Below are 16,407 nucleotides of genomic sequence, written 5' to 3'. Positions count from 1 at the left end.
GGCGCGGGTTCGATCCCTGGTCAGGGAACTAAGCTCCCACATGCTGCATAGCGTGGGCCAAAAAAAAAAAAAAGTAAAATAAGACCGATCCACTTAAAAAAAAAAAAGCAAAACTAAAACATAAGCATCTCAGAACTTATAAAATATGTAGATGAAAGGAACCCAGAGATAAAGAATGCAGGGTAAAAATGGCAGCTTCTGTGCACAGCACATCTTCCATGGGTCAAATTCTTTACATGTAACATCTCTTGGAATCATTGTGCCAACTCTGCGGTAGGTGTTGTTCCCATTTCAAAGAGGAGAAAACTGAGACTTAGAGAGGTTAAGGAACCCATAAGTAGGGCTATTCCAGTTGTCTATAGCTGGCATCTTTTCTGATTGCTCAATCATATGCCATGATGGTTAAGTATTTTTTATTATCTCCCCTGCTTGAAAATAGAGAAAATGTCAGACGGAAAGATGGCCCACAAAAGCACGACTAGAAGCAAGAAGAGAACTCTTTGCAGGAAAATAAATGAAATCTATGCAGAGTGAGGATAATTGATTACAGTCATAACTTCCCTTACTATTGGAGCTGTCATCACCTTTGGAGGCTTAGGCAGGAAATATATGTATCTCATCCTAAATTTCATAAAACTGCCTTCCAAACCCTATGAGCTCAGCCCCCTATGACTACTGTTCCCTTTCTTGGTGAGTGCTTTCTCATTTTCACTTTACCCAACAGCTCCCAAACCAGATTCATAACAGCAACTGTCTTCTCTCCTCTACTCTCTGGGAGATGAAGCTGTCAGTAGAATAAATCAGGAAGTTTCCAGACACTCAGCATTTGGGTAAATGAAGTTTCCATCCAATACACAGGCTTTGAAGTCTCTCTGTATGGGATTTGTGACCTTCCAGGTCACCATGCAGAGAGAAGCAAGCCGTAGTAACCTGCCTTTACATTACTTTCGTTCCTCCCCTCTTTGATCTCCAGCCAAAGTCCCTTCATCTTGGCTCCTCTTGGGTGTACAGAACTCCAAGCATACCTCTGCTTCCCCTCTGACCCCTTATTTCCATTGAAAATTCTCCATAAGCCATAGATTCAATCCCTTGAAAGTGATGTTACTGTCACAATTGAACTTATCTCCTTGTGTTGAAATCTCAGGTTCACTTTGTTAGAGACTTTGGTCTACACTCAGAGCCCTGATATAATTTCAGTCCTCTCACTCATCATTTTCTCCAGCAAATTGCTAAACACTCTTTCTATTTTATGCCTGATGTCATCAACAAGTAACTAATTTCAGAATTTTCTTCTGGCAGTTTTCTCCTCTAATTCACTTCCACTTTTAATTTAAAGCTGCATTCATTTAACCAATCAACAAATATTTATTACCATCTACTATGTGCTAAGCCATAAAGCATGGGGGTCCTAAGGGTCCCTTAATGAACAAAACTCTTGATCAGAAAAGTTCTGCTCTGGTAAAGGCAGAGTAGCTCTTATTGGACCCAGCCCCTCACATATAACTATTGTGAACTCCACACCACACACACACACACACACACACACACACACACACACACACACATAACCTATTGGAAGGCACTAAATTTGTTCAACCACAAGCAGACAGAAACCGGAGGGGAGTCAACACATGAAAGAAAGAAATTTGCACTAGGTGAATTCCATGTTTTTGTAGCTTTTTATCCGAGGGGAGGCCCCAGTCAGTGTTGTACCTGTTGGCTACAACCTGGATGAGAACCTTTGCTCTTACCGTTTGAGGAATTAAAGGACAGAGTCAGGTAACTACAGTTGGGAAGTGAAGAGAAAGCATCCCAGAAAAGAGTCACAGATGGTAGCCCCAAATGCTGAGTATAGATTCTGTCCAAATCTCTCTGAATGATGCATGTGCAGGGCAGGTTCCAAGCAGCCCAACTAAGGCTAAAAGAACTGAAGAAAGATTTCAGCTGCTGCCTACCCAGGGGGAAACTGAATTTAGAGTTTGTTTGGTCAAGTTAACTGACTGATTTTTTTAAAAGTCATTACTGTTCTGAGGTCTCTTCAAGTCTCATTCACGATGTTCAAGATGTAACCTAAAATTACTAGAAAAAAAAATTTTTTTTAAAGCAAACAGGAAAGGGACTTCCCTGGAGGTCCAGTGGTTAAGACTCCATGCTTCCACTGTATGGGGTGTGGGTTCAGTCCCTGGTCGGGGAACTATGCTCCACATGCCTCAGCGTGGCCAAAAAAAAAAAACGGAAAATATGACTCAAACTCAAGAGGAAAGGCACAATAGAGATCTACCCACAAAATGACCCCTTATTTCCTTTAAGGGTATAAAGGAAAGTATGCTTGTAATAAATGAACAAATAGGAAATACCAGCCACAACACAGAAACCACAAAGAACAGACGTGAAACTATTAATCAGATTAGCTAAATCCACGCCAACACCTTTCTCTGCATCCATGTGAGGTGTGCTTTTCACTAGAGCCAGTTACATAGTTCTAATATTGACTTCAATGACTTTTTTGTTTTTGGAACACCTTCCAAGTGCCAGGTCTTGGGCAAGCTTTGGGGAGCAAAAATACAACATAAAATATTAAATCCTGATCCCAAAGACCAGATATTTTCATCTGATGACATCTGTATAGACTACTTGTCACTTCTCATGTCTTCCCTTCTCTTTCAGGTCTTAAATTGGAAGAAGAGATTGAAGTCCTGTCATGGGCTCTTCCCAGCTTCCAGATCACTCCTGATGGAACCATTTGCCCACATAAAGCACACATGAATGAGGCACAGGCTGTCAGGTTTAATACACCTCTACATTCTCCTTCCACAGCAAAATCATCCTCCCCTGCTGATTAGACACATCAGATCTATAAAAAACTCTGGGTACAGACGTCAAAGAGAGTCAATGGGGAGGCACTTGCCATTATAACTCCTCTTTATACAGTTCCATTAATGCGTGTTTTGCTTTTTCAAAACCTGGCAGGAAAGAGGTTCTCAAACTTGGCTACAAAGTTGGAATCACCTGGAGATGCTGGGAACTTATAATAAGATCGCAGAGCATGACTACTATATATCCACCAGAGTGGCCTTTTTTTTTAAAAGACAGAAAGTACCAGTGGTTGGCAAGAATTCTTATAAACTGAGTGGGAATATAAATTGGTACAGCCACTTTAAAAAACTGCTCAAGCAATATCTTCCAAAGCTGAACATATGATGCCCTATAATCTAGCAATTTCATTCCTAGGAATATACTCAACAGAAATTTCTATATACATTTACCAAAAGGCATTTACAAGAATGTTGACAGCACTATTTGTAATAATCCCAAAGTGTAAACTATCCAAAATGCCCACCAAGAGTAGTTTGGAAAAAAAATTTTGGTGTACTCACACAATGGAACGGATGAGTAATATACAATTACACTTGACAATCTGGATCTCTCACATTGTTAACCAAAATAAGCCAAACACAAAAATGCATACTATATGATTCCACTTATGTAAAATTCAACAACAGGCAAAAGGAATCTATGTTGTTATCAATCAGAATGGTGGTTTTGGAGTGGGGGTGACTGGGAAGGGACTGAAGAAGGGCTTCTCAAGTGCTGATAATATTCAGTTTTTTGAGCAGGATATGGCTTACCTGGGCATGTTCAATCTGTGACAATTCATTCACTTAGGATATGGGTACTTTTCTGTGTTTGCTTTACCTTAATAAACCATTAAAAATTTTAAAATACGGGGTCCCATCTCAAGAGATTCCAGTTTAGTTGGTCTGGGGTGCAGCCAGGCATTGAAATTTTTAAAAAGCTCCCCAGGTGGGTCTAATATGCATCCAAGAACCACTGTGTTAGAACTTGGCAACCCTCTTGACTATTTATTTCTTGGAGCAGAAAGTGCTGCTGCTTCACCAGAAAGTTTAAAGCAGGATGTTTTCTGTGGATCACTGGTAGCTCCAGAGGAGGTTAACAGGTGTTACATGGAAAAAGGGTTCCGTGGTGAAATAAACAATTTTACAATTTTTAATGATTAACTCTTATTGAACACTTACTACATTCCTGGAGCTAAGCTAGCTGCTTTATCTACACTATCTCATTTAATCCCACAATTAGCCTATGAGAAAGGTACTATTAATCCTCATATTACAGAAGAGTAAACTAAAGTTCAGTGAGGTTAAGTAATTGCCCAAGGTCACACAGCCAGTAAGTGACAGGGTTAGGATTCAGATCCACATTGGCCTTGACGCTGAAGCCCATGCTCTGAACCACTGCCCTGATTTGCCTCTCCAGGCAGCACTTGTCTGCAGGACTTAACAGAGCTTCCACTTGGCTAATGCGAACTGTGGGTTGTCAAGGCAGGAAGGTGGGAGGCAACACTTCCCAAAATGGTCTCCTTGCCTCCATCTCTTACCTTCCAACCCACAATCCACACCACTGGCAGAGTTTTCATTCTGCACCCAAGTCTGATCCTGTATTTCCCTTGTAGGGAAGCATATAATGTCTCCCCAGTGCCTGTAAAGTCTAAACTTCTTAGCCTCAGAGACCAGATCATCCAGTATCTGGCCTTGACGTCTTTAGCTTTACCTCTGGTCGTCCTAACCTCCCTCCCACCACCCCCCCGCCAAATCCACTAAACACTCAATTTTCCAGCTACACTTAATAGGTCTGGTGGATTCACACTCCAACAATGGTACCCACCATTTGCTGAGACTCTGCTATGTGTCAGGTACTGCCCATAAATTAACTTTAATCCCCACAAGGAGCCTTTAAAAACAGGTCTCATTATCTCCAGTAGATAGAGTAGGAAATGGAGGCTCACCTTGACATGACCAAAGTCACAACTAGGGAGTGGCAGGCAGAACTAGGATTTGAACACAGATTTAGATTTCTCCTCTACAAAGCCCATGGAGTTTTCTCTCCGCCTCACTCCCCACCTCACCTTCATTCATGCTGTTCCAAGGAGTGGCAGTACCCTTCTTTCCCTCCACCTGGCAAGCTTTTCCTTGTTCTTTGAGAGCTAGCCCAAGTGCTGTAATGATAATATCTATCATCTCTTAAGTGCTTTCCAGGCACCGTGCTCAGCACTTGACTTGCCTCGTCTCATTTACACGATATTGTCTCCATGCTCCTTTTATTCCCTCCCAGTTGTTCTTTATCGGCCTTGTGCCAAACGGGTTTCTCTCTCCTCTTTAGTTCCAAAGCATTTGATCACATCTCTGTTGTGGCTCTCAACTAGTAATTGTTAGTTTCAGATCTGCCTCTTCCATTGGACTAGATGCTCTCGAAAGACAAGGAATAGATGTTACTCACCTTTTCATCCCACCCTAGAGTCACCCAGCATGTGGTAGATTTCCAATAAATGGGAGAGGGTAGACAGGAGGGTGGGAGACCAAGAGACTGAAATTCACTGACATTATTCCATCAGTCGTATCATAGGGAGTGGTCCTCTGGCTTGGAACCAGAGCTATAGCATCAAACCAGACAAAACAGACCTGGCTGTTGGAGGAACGTGGGGGCCAGACCCAGGCTGTACCTTACCTGGCCCCTGCCTTGCCATCCATGAAAGGATGAGTTAGGACTGTCTCTGGCTCCACAGTCTTTTTTCAACTCTGCATGCTTTGCAATTGGCTCCAGAGATCCTGGCTTAGAAGCTTTGCTGTAAAGTGATGGTTAGTTTCATTCCACAGCACTGTTTCAGATATTCTCAGCTGCTCCTTGCCGTGTGTTGTTCTTAAGGTACTGCAGTGAATGAAGAGCTATCCAAGACAGGTAGCCCAAAGAAGATGCACAGCTAAGGCGTGGCGCCCGCAGGTGGGAAGATCAGGTGGTCATAACCCCTTTCTAAATGGATCTATTCTTTTTGAGTAGGAGGCCCTTTTACAAGACAGACATCTCTGATGCTTACTCATTCACTGAATGCCCATTCTGTGCACCCAATCTACAGTGGGCACTGTTCAGAGCACACGTCCTTGTAACCCCTGGAGAAACCGCCAATTCATGCCACCCACATCCAACTTCTATGAGCTCCAAGGCTGTGGATTTTTTTTTTTTTAAGTTATTTTTGGCTGTGTTGGGTCTTCGTTTCTGTGCGAGGGCTTTCTCTAGTTGCGGCAAGCGGGGGCCACTCTTCATCGCGGCGCGCGGGCCTCTCACTATCGTGGCCTCTCTTGTCGCGGAGCACAGGCTCCAGATGCGCAGGCCCAGTAGTTGTGGCTCACGGGCCTAGTCGCTCCGCAGCATGTGGGATCTTCCCAGACCAGGGCTCGAACCCGTGTTCCCTGCATTGGCAGGCAGATTCTCAACCACTGCGCCACCAGGGAAGCCCAAGGCTGTGGATTTTTAAAGCCTGCCTTCTGTTCCTTTGCTCTCGCTCTTTCTGGACTAACATACATGTTTGCCCAGGTAAGAGTGATTGGTAATCAGCACCAGCTGCAAACTCAGCTGGGTTTCTGCACAGCCTCCCTCAAACAAACCTCATTAGTAAACATGGAAACCACCAAAAAGTCTATTTCAAAATTACTTATCCCTTCCTAGCTGCCCACCTCTTCTGCTGCCACCACTAGGGGTAAGCAGCATGATTTTTCTGCTTCTAACAAGTCATTTTCTTCTGAGGATTTCAAGTATCCCCCCTCCCACCAGGACATAGTGTATGCTGTATTTTACAAATTCGTTTATGATAGTCATGAAGAGTTTATCAAACAGAACTTAGCTTATGCATTTCTCTAGCACAGCTTTGTTCTTATGTTATTTGCCCACGTGTCTACTTCCTTCAGGAGACAGGGACCAACCTAAGGGCAGGAGCTGGTTTAATTTAATTTTATGTCTCTAATTCCAAGCATCAAGCCAAGTAAAATGTAGTTCTTGAATATTTAACAATCTTTATGTAGCCATGGTCTAAAGGGTCATAAAATCTGAAGTATTGTGGAACTTGACCTAGAAACATTCTTTCTATTTTATTCCTATCTGACTGGCAAAAATTAAAGTCACTCAGTGTTGGAGAAGGGGCTGGGGCAATAGGCATTCACACACATGGTCGAGGGAATAGAAATTGGTTTTCGGGACTTCCCTGGCAGTCCAGTTGTTAAGACGCCACGCTTCCACTGCAGGGGGCATGGATTTGATCCCTGGTCAGGGAACTAAGATCTTGCATGCCGTGCCAAGGAAAAAAAAAGAAAAAAGAAATTGGTTTGGCCTCTTGGAAGGACAGTTTGACAATGTCATAGTTCAAACTGCAGGGAATTTTCCTTACAGATAAAATCATACCAGTGTACAAAGATACATGCTGGGTAAGCAAGGATGTCATAGCATCACACACTTGTAGTAGGAAAAAAACCAAAATAATCTTCATTGCCAGCAAGGGACTAGAAAACAAATTATGGTAAATTTTTATTACGGGAATATCATGTAGCCTTTAGGACTGAGGTATATCTATATGTGTTGACATATGCTAAGATAAATTAGCTGAAAAGGGAAGTTTCAGAAAAGGGTTGTACAGATGTGTTAAAAGAAAAAAGGATAAACATGTAAATGCATGTGGATTTGTATATGCATAAGAAATTTATGGAAAGACATAAAACATTCAGGGATTTCTTCTGGGAAAAAGAAATGAGTGTATGATGACTGGGGAAATTTCCCTTTCCATTTTCCACATTTCTGTACGGTTTGAATTTTAATAATGAGTTTGTCTTCTTTTTATAATTAAAAAACATAAAATACAGCAATAAGAAAACAAAAGCTTGATTTCATACGTTAAAAAAAAATGAAATTCTGGAGAAACTCTTCCCTGTTTCTTTATAAGGCAATAGGCAATGACTCTAATGTGTTTTTTCTCTGCCCAGTTCATGGGGGGGCCGATGATGACTACAGAGTTCCAGAAAGGAATCTGGGGACAGGAAAAGTCACCAAGAAGACCCAAGAGCCCTGAAGAAAGTAAGTGTGAGAAGGTGTGCCTTTTACTTGCTCTTGGATGACAGGAAATCAAGCCAGTTCTGACTGAGACTCTGAAACATTCTGGGAGCCAAGAAATTCTGAGAACTCACCAGGCTGGCATGGACACTTGGACCTGTAACCAGCGCCAAGAAGCAAAGGCTAGGAATGCCTAGGTAAGTAATAGACATAAGTAACCAGGGTGAACAAAACAACAGACCCAGTCCCCTGGGATGTAAGTGACACAGGGCTCTGCTCGCCTATCCCCTCTGCTCTGAAGCTATGACTCCCAGGGACTGACTTCACTGACACTAATGTAATAATTATTGTTAGTATGTATCGAGTACATCCTATGTGCCAGACACAGGCTAAATAATCATAGCCTCTCATACGATTATTATTCCTATTTTACACATTGGTAAATTGAGGCTCAGCAAAGTTAGCAAATAGCTTCTCAAGGTTACAGATAAGTGGCAGAGGCAGGGATCCAACCGAGGTCTGACTCCAGAGCCAGCCAAGGTCACTGCTAGCCTTTCCCCCATCTGGGGAAGAACTAGAGAAAGGCACTCCCTCAGGGCAGGGACAGCTTATGAAGTGCAACAGCATTTTTTTGCCCAGAGTCAGAGAGCGTCATGATTAAGTTAAAGGACTTGGAAGCTAGATGTCCTGGATTCAAATCCTGACTCCACCACTTACTGGCTGTGTGACAAGGGCAAGTCATTGAACCTTACTTTCTTCAGCCGTAAAATCAGGGTCGTGGTGAGGTCACCTCTTAGAGTTGCTAGGAGGACTAAAAGTTAAATAGTGCTTGGCTCATAATAAGTGCTAAATGTTAACCATCATTATTAGTATTAAGAAAAAGATGCCCTTCCTTCCAGGTAGATGCAACCCTGCAGGGTACAGAGCTAGGCAAGTGGGGCGGGCTAGCTTTAGGTCCCTCCCTCAGCCATGTGCCATCAGGCTATACACAATGCTACGACTTTACACCGAGCCTCCTGAGCAATTAACTTCCACGTGCTGCCAGCTCTTCCTCTTGGCTTCCCCTCTGCCAGCCTGGCTGTGAATCAGAATCACCTGGCACACTTTTTAAAAATACAGACTCCCAGGGTCCCACCTTGGCCGGTTCTGACTCAGGTTGGCTGGGCTAGGGCCAAGGGATCTGTGTGTTTAACAAGACCCAGGTGACCAGGTGGCCCAGGGGTAGTGTGTCCCCCGACACACGTTTCTAGAAGCCCCTCACACCTGTTCTGGCTGTTTCCGTTGCTCCTTGCAGACAAGCAGCCTTTCCTTCAGGCTTGGTCCCAGGTCTGGGCACACAGAGAAGGGGAGCAGTAAGTCCGCTCCCCTGCAAACCAGCCTGCAGAGCGGATGGCTGGGCGAACAGGCGCAACAGGCTGACTTTGCTTGAGTGGGTGATACCAGGGACCCCTCACCTGTAGACTTGGGGCTCCCCAGACCCTTGCTCCCCAAAGTGCAGTTCACAGACCAGCAGAATGGCTCCCCCTGGGAGCTTGTTATAAATGCAGATGCTCAGGCCCCAGACCTAATGCATCGGATTCTGCATTTTACAGAAACCCGAAGACTGTGAGCAAGTTTGAGGCCTGTGCTCAAGATCCCCTCCCCCATCAGAATAAGCTCTAATCCATGTGCACCTCTAACCTGTCCCAACACCCTCTGGGGACAATCTTTTCTTTCAAACTCCCAGAGAGCCCTGGAAAAACAGCCTGGTCCTTTCAATAGCCCAGATCCAGGCTCAGCAGCCGGCCTGGGGCTCATGATGAACCTTTGCTTTAATGAATTATTTCAAAGTTCACATGAAAATAAACCTTCCCACTAAATTGAAAAAGAGACAACAACTCTGGCCTCTATGATTCTGGGGCGTCAAACATTCCCTTCTTTTGTATAGAGTCGTGACCCCTACTTCCCTGGCCAAAGCCATCCAAAGACATCAAATGCCCAAAGAAAACAAGCCATGTCTTCCTGTTGGCCAAGCTTCAAGTTATCGGGCAGATTTCACACTGGAGCTTGACCTCATTAATCCAAGGCCTATCACATTGCTGTAAATGTCAGTGGAAAAATAGCCATTCAGTGGGTTTCCTTCATTCCACCAGAAAGGGAAAAAAACAGGAAGCTGACAGCAGCTGCGCCCCAGCTTGGCAAATCCCAAGGGCCCAGCTGACAGGGCGTTCCTTATGAGCACCTACATTCCCCTGCCCCAGCCTGCTTGTCCAGATAAAGGTGGGTCCTGTGTCTATATGAGCAAAATCCAGCAGTGATTGTAGCAACAATGCTGATAATTCGGGCCCCCTAGCACCTGCTCGGGAAGGAAAATAGCTTGGTCTGAATTTCTTTGGCCTGAATGACCAGTTGGCTGTTCATCATTCAAGTTCATCTGAATCACTTCTGTCCATTCAAAATGTCCTGCAAGCCAAACCTCTGGGACTCCAAGGGACATAAGGCCTTCCAAATACTCATTCATCCCTTTAATGCGTATTGATTGTCTCCTGTGTGCCGGCCATCATGCTGGGCAACTGCGGACACTGGGCTGAATGAATCAGACACAGTCACTGACCTTAGGGGCCTCATGTCCAGTGTAAGCTTTCTCAATTTTGGCACTATTGACATTTGGGATGGGACAATTCTTTGTTTCGGGGGTCTGCCCTGGGCACTGTAGGATATCTTGCAGCATTCCTGGCCTCGACCCACCAGATGCCAGTTGCTCCCCGCCCCCTCTGCACTTTCCCACTTGTGACAACCAAAAATGTCTCCAGACATTGCCAAATGTCCCCTGGGAGGCCAAACTGCCCCCAGTTGAGAACCACTGGCCTAGTGGGGGGAGACAGAGTAAAAGAATAATGACCACAAATAGCCATATAATCACAATTATGATAAGTACCATGGAGGAAAATTTTGTGGATATTATACCAATATATTTATGATGTGGAAGTCAATTTTATGCATGATTACAAATCCTTATGACAACTCTGAATTGTATATATATACATATACATATATATGTATATGTGTGAGTGTGTATGTGTGTGTGTGTGTGTGTGTGTGTGTGTGTGTGTATGATCTGTATCTCCGGTTGAAGAAATTGAGGTGCAAGGAAGTGAATAGACTGGCCAACGCCCAAAAGCTAGTGAAAGGCAGAGGCAGGATTTGAACCGTGGCACTGAACTTTGCCTCCTGTAGAAAAGGAAATTCGAGCCTTTGTTTTGATGTCTTCTGTAAACAGGTAGGGTGTGTGGTCACGTGATGCTCTACCCAGCCATCCTAAAAGACTCATTCCTTCCTCAGGTCACCGTGGAGCTCAACTGCCACCTGCTACATCAATCAAGCTGCAAACTGCCTGCATCAAGGCACGTCTGTGGGACCTAGCAGGCCAAGGAAGGACGTCCTGAATTCTGAGACATCCAAGAACAGCCCCCCATCGCCAAGTGCCTGCACTCAGGGCCTTCCCAAAAATCAGGGTTGGGAGAGAATGGGGCAGTCCCCAGGTACCCAGAGCACACCCCACTGTGATCCATCTCCAAGATGCCTACAGCCCAGCATCCAGGGGTACTGCCAGACATCCTGCAGTCAGCTTTAGATATTTACCAAGGGCACGCGTGAGGTGGTACACATAGCACAGAGCAACTTCGGAGACCTCTAGACATGAGTTCCTGCCACTTATAAGCTGAGTGCCCTTTAGCAAATCACCTCATCCTCTGTGCCTCAGTTTTCCTTTCTGTTCAATGGGGATAAATGCATCTACTTCAATAAATCAGTATGAGGATTTGATGGCAATACGAGCAAAGACCTTGGGCAGTGACCAGCATCCAGAAAAGTACTTGGTACCTTATTATGGTCAGTAAGGGAACGAGATCGTGACGCTTCCTCCACCCACGTCCCCTTCCTTCAAGTGAGAAACGTCCCAGGAAGAGAGAAACAGGTGCAGAAGTAGCAAAAGCATCTCTGGAAGAAGGAGGGGACCTCTGTGCTTTCCAGGTAGAAGGAAGAGGAAAGGACAGTTAATGTACTGGCAAACGTGCACAGACCAGCCCTTCCTCGCCTGCAGAAGTTAATTCTAGACTGCAATCAGACAGCTCCGTTAGCTGCAGGGCGCCTGCTTCGGGTGAGCAAGCGTTTATCATTCGGGGCCCCTTGGCAGGATGGCCTTGCTCCCCGGCCTTGCCTCCTGCCCCTCCCTAAGTCACACCCTACGGTGACGGTGCTCCAGCTGGAACTCCCGCTCACTGCTCTCCAAGACACCAAGCACTTTTAAGCCTCTGTGCCTTTGCACAAGCTGTTCTCTTGGCTCAGACTGCCCACCCGCCTATTAGCCACCACCTGGAAAACTGTCTCTGAAGGGCTCAAATGTGCCCCTACTGAAAAATTTGCCCACCTGCAATTGGTCACTGCAGAATAATAATAATAGCAGCCAACATTTGCAAGCACTGATTAATATCTAGAAGGCTCTGAGCCGAGGTTTTTGCCCATGTGGTCTCACTTTTCTCCTCACATCACCACCCTAGAGGTAATGCATCTGTCCATCACCACCCAGCTACAAGGTGGCAGATTCAGGAATGAAACCTGGGTTCATTAGCTGAGCCCCCCTGTTCATCCATCCCTCTACTCTTCATTCCTCTTCTTGCCAGTGAAGCTGGGTCCTCACTATCACCTTTTGCCCGTAGATGGAGAAGCCTGAGAGCTGCCTGATTCATCTTGAAATCCCTCGCTAAGCACAATAGCTAGAATGGAGTAAACATCTGTTGAATGAATCAACAGATCCTGCAAAATGGCAGCCAGATGAGAAAAGCTAAATGACAGACTTCCTAGAGACAGGCCCATGCTGGACTTGAATTCCCAGAAATCAGCACCACCCCCTCCAGGCTGAGGGGCTTTCCCTGTCCTGTTAGCTAGAGGCAGAAGAGTTCTGACTTCCCCCAGACTCGGGGGGTTGGGGAGTGAGGGTGAGAGGGGGGGAACCTGTGAGAGCCCAATGCAAAGGAGGAAATGGTGGTGATGGTGATGATAATCATTTCCTGCATTCCTGCCCAAACCAGGTGCTGCACTAAGCACTTTCTGTGCATCACGGGCTCACAGAATCCTCACAACCCCACAGAGCAGGCATTACTATTACACCCATTTTACAGATGAGAAAACCAGGAGTCAGAGAGAGTAAATAATTTACCTAGGTCACAGAGCTTTTAAGTAGAGACCTGTAATTTGAACTAGGCCTATCTGACTCCCTTGCTCTTTAAATTTTGTGGCTTTCTGTAGGAGGCAGGTTTGTCCAAGTCCTCCTTAAATCCCAGTGTCTAGGATATACTCAGGATAAAGAAGGTCATCCTAGCCTCTGCTGGAAGAATGCCACTTGGAACCCACTGTACACCAAGTGCTTCAAGTCCTGGGTGCAGGGGGCATGGGGGTGGGGGTGGCTAGATTGGCAGAGGGGTCAAGGTTGAGTGAGGTTCCTGATGGTCCAAACACAGCACAGGAATCCGGGTATATGCCTTCCGTGATCCATAAAACCATTCTGGCTGCAGTCTCTGTTGGTTAGAGAATGTTGACGCTGGGTATGGAGCAGGTTTTGAGAAGAACCTGGGGCCCTAGTTTCCAAAGAGTCCAAATGAATTCTGCAGAAGGTTACTGCCTTGGGGAAAAACCCACCTTTCTGCGTCAGCATCCTCTTAGCCCTGTGGCTCAGGCTCCTGAACAGACTTAACAGCTGGATTAGAAATTTAACCTCCCCTCCAGCATCAATTACCAAAGAGAACGAAGCCTGAGCATGCACTGGGTCTTGCCTGCCATGTCCCTCCACGCCAGGGAAGATTCAAAGGGTGCAAGGATGCAAGGAGCCCCAACCCAGAGCCCGCCAATGAACGGCACAGAGGGAGGAGACCAAAAGAGGGGTAAGCAGGATCAAGTGGTCTTCCTGAAGGAAGACATTTCAGAGGCTGGCAAGAGCTGGGACCAGGAGAGGGGTCAGGAAGGTTCCAGGAAGGGGGATACTGTTGGGTAGACTCCAGTTTACAGGAGAGTACGAAGTTGAAGGTCCAAAGTGTCTGGTTGACATCTTGCCTCCAACATCCTGGCGGCAGGTGGGAGATGAGGGGCTGGGGGGGGGTGTGGGAAAGCCCGGGAGCAGGCTGAGAGCTGAAAGGAATCACCAGTGCCCACCAGCCGCCCGCAAGCTGCCTCTTTATGACAGAGCGGAGGGAGGAAGATGTGGAAACTCCCCCAGCCCCTGCAGAACCACCCACCAGGGCTCCACTTCAGCTCCTGCCTAAAAAGAGACACGCCCCACTCCAAACCGTTCTGAGAGGCGCTGGTATTAACATAGGAGCGTTCCCGCTGCCGAGCTCCGCTGCACCCAGCACCTCACACGGTCCTCTCGCCATCCTCCCACGGCCTGATTAGCCCCATTTCCTAGAGGCAACTGAGGCTCCGAGGCCAAGGGCCTCGCTCTCGGGCAGAGAGCTAGTCACTGGCTGAGCTAAGAAGCTTTATGACCCGTCTCGGAGGAGGCCTCCCTGATGGAGGGTTTTCCTCCGGTGCTTCACCAGACACAGGAAATGGCAGGGCCCACAGGGAAGTACCCCCGCTGGCCGAGGTGGCTAACGGCAGGCCCCTTCCCGGGGGCGCCCTGCGGGCAAGGGCGCCTGATACCTCGGGGGTCCGGGTCCTCCACAGAGGGCGATTCAGAGGCGGCACCTGGTGCCCGGGGCCGCTGAGAGCTGGTGGGCGCTTCTGACAGTGAGAACAGGGGCCCATTATGTGGAATCCAGTCACATGGGCGCGCAAGCAGCTCGGTTTTCGGTTCTGAGAAGCGCTTATGGAGCCGCGTCTCTCTCCTTGGGCTCCAGAGATGCCCGGGAGCACCGGGTCTCGGGCTTTTCGCGCCGGCCTCCCGGGAGGGCCAGATTCAAAGCTCCAATTATCCGCCCGAGGCTGGGAGCTGCACCATCAGCATCTCCCGCTAAGCCGGTCCGGACTGGAGAAGGGGGGGGCGGGGAGTCGGCCTCGGGGAAGGAGGCGGGCAGAGAACGCCCCCCCACCCCTGGCTCTCCACTCGGGACGGTCTGGGCAGTTCAGCCTGGGCGCTCCGGGTGACCTTGGGGAGACCCCTCTGCGGGATCTCTCCGGGGAGGGCTGCACAGTTTCTGCCCATCCTAGGCGCTCGGGGGCGCTCCTCCGGCAGGAGTCGATGCGCGGGACTCGGGAGGAGAGGAGCGCTCCAGGTGCGGGGGACCGAGCCGCGGGCGCACGGCTGCCCTTCGGAGAGGCCGGGAACAACCACGCGCGGGGTCTCCCCGGGGCCGCGGGGCGCTGTCAGCTGGATCCCGCAGGAGGCGGGTCTGCACGCGGGGGCGCCGGCCCTGGGGACCTTTCCCGCCCAGGCAGGAGTCCTCCCGGCGCCCTGCCACCGCCTGCGGGCACCAAGCGCCGCCACGCGAGGGGGCGGCGCCCCCGTGCCGGGCCCGAGGCTGGGCGCCGGGGCTGTCTGGTGCTGGTTGTGGCTCCTTCTGCCCGGCATTGCGCCCCCCGGCAGACGGCGGCCCAAGAGCCCAGAACCCGCGGAGGAGCCCCCTGCCCGCCCCAAGATCCGGCCACGGCGGCCCCAGCCAACAACCTGCCACTGCGCCCCGTACCCCGGCCTCATCTCTGGCGCGCAAGACCCGGGAGAACGCCCCCACCCCAGCCCGACTCTCGGGTCCTGCGCTCCCGGTACCCGCCTTTCCAGGCTCCCCCCACACCCCCCAAATTACCTTCTGCCGCCAGCCCTGAGCCAAAGCTCCCCACACACCCCCAGCCAGACCCTCAGAGGCTGGGGCCGCCTCCTCACCGCGATCCTCATCCCCCGCCCTGTCGAGCTGCAGAACGCAGGGGAAGCAGGCGGCGCCGCCGGGGAACTCACCCGCTCTCCCGAGCCCTGCCCCGGGCGGCTCCCGGCCGTGGCTCGGTCCGTCCGTCCCCGAGCCGCAGCTGCCAGTGCGGCGATAGAAGCCTGCTCCGCACGACCGCGAGCCTCCACCCCGCCCCTCGGCTCCTCCCCCGAGGCGGGGCCTGAGCTCGTGGGAAGGGAGTGGGCACCCTCTACTCTGCCTGGCCGACGAGGCAGCTCCAGGAAGGGTCCTCGCGTCTCCGGGTGCTCCCCACGCCTTCACCACCCTACCCTTTGAGCAGTTGGAAATTGAAGGCGGATGAGAAGCGACCAGGGTTCGGAAGAGTTTTCCTTACGGGCTTCCTCCCACCCTCCAACACTACTAGCTTGGAAAGGGGGAAGCCCAGGACTGGATTCTTGCTCCCTTTTGATGGAAGGGCATCAGGAAGCCCAGAGAGCCGCAGTAAACCACCCAAGGTCACACAGCATTAGTACAAGTGCCAGCAATTCAAGTCTCCTACCTTGAAGCCTGAGTCAGAAGGCTTCCTAGGACGTCAAGGAGCCCAACCAGGCCTTGCCCTGGGGGCAGGTTTGTGGGATCAGGTCCCCCAACTGAGGGGTGGGAG

General features: G+C 48.8%; 1 protein-coding gene across 5 annotated transcripts in view; it reads right to left on the bottom strand.

The window, feature by feature from the left end:
* PPP1R16B (protein phosphatase 1 regulatory subunit 16B) overlaps positions 1-15,912 on the bottom strand; it is a 101,691-nt gene extending 85,779 nt beyond the window's left edge. For all 5 annotated transcript variants that reach the window (XM_007193121.3, XM_007193122.3, XM_057530183.1 and 2 more), the window contains exon 1: positions 15,815-15,912. The gene's annotated coding sequence lies outside the window, so the exon portion shown is untranslated. The remainder of the gene's footprint in view (positions 1-15,814) is intronic.
* Positions 15,913-16,407: the final 495 nt, after the last annotated feature.

Source organism: Balaenoptera acutorostrata, chromosome 15 (genome assembly GCF_949987535.1).
Source record: "Balaenoptera acutorostrata chromosome 15, mBalAcu1.1, whole genome shotgun sequence".
In the NCBI taxonomy this organism is placed as follows: Eukaryota; Metazoa; Chordata; class Mammalia; order Artiodactyla; family Balaenopteridae; genus Balaenoptera; species Balaenoptera acutorostrata.
Note: the sequence above shows the minus strand (reverse complement) of the source record. Positions and strands in the feature narration are given on the sequence as shown.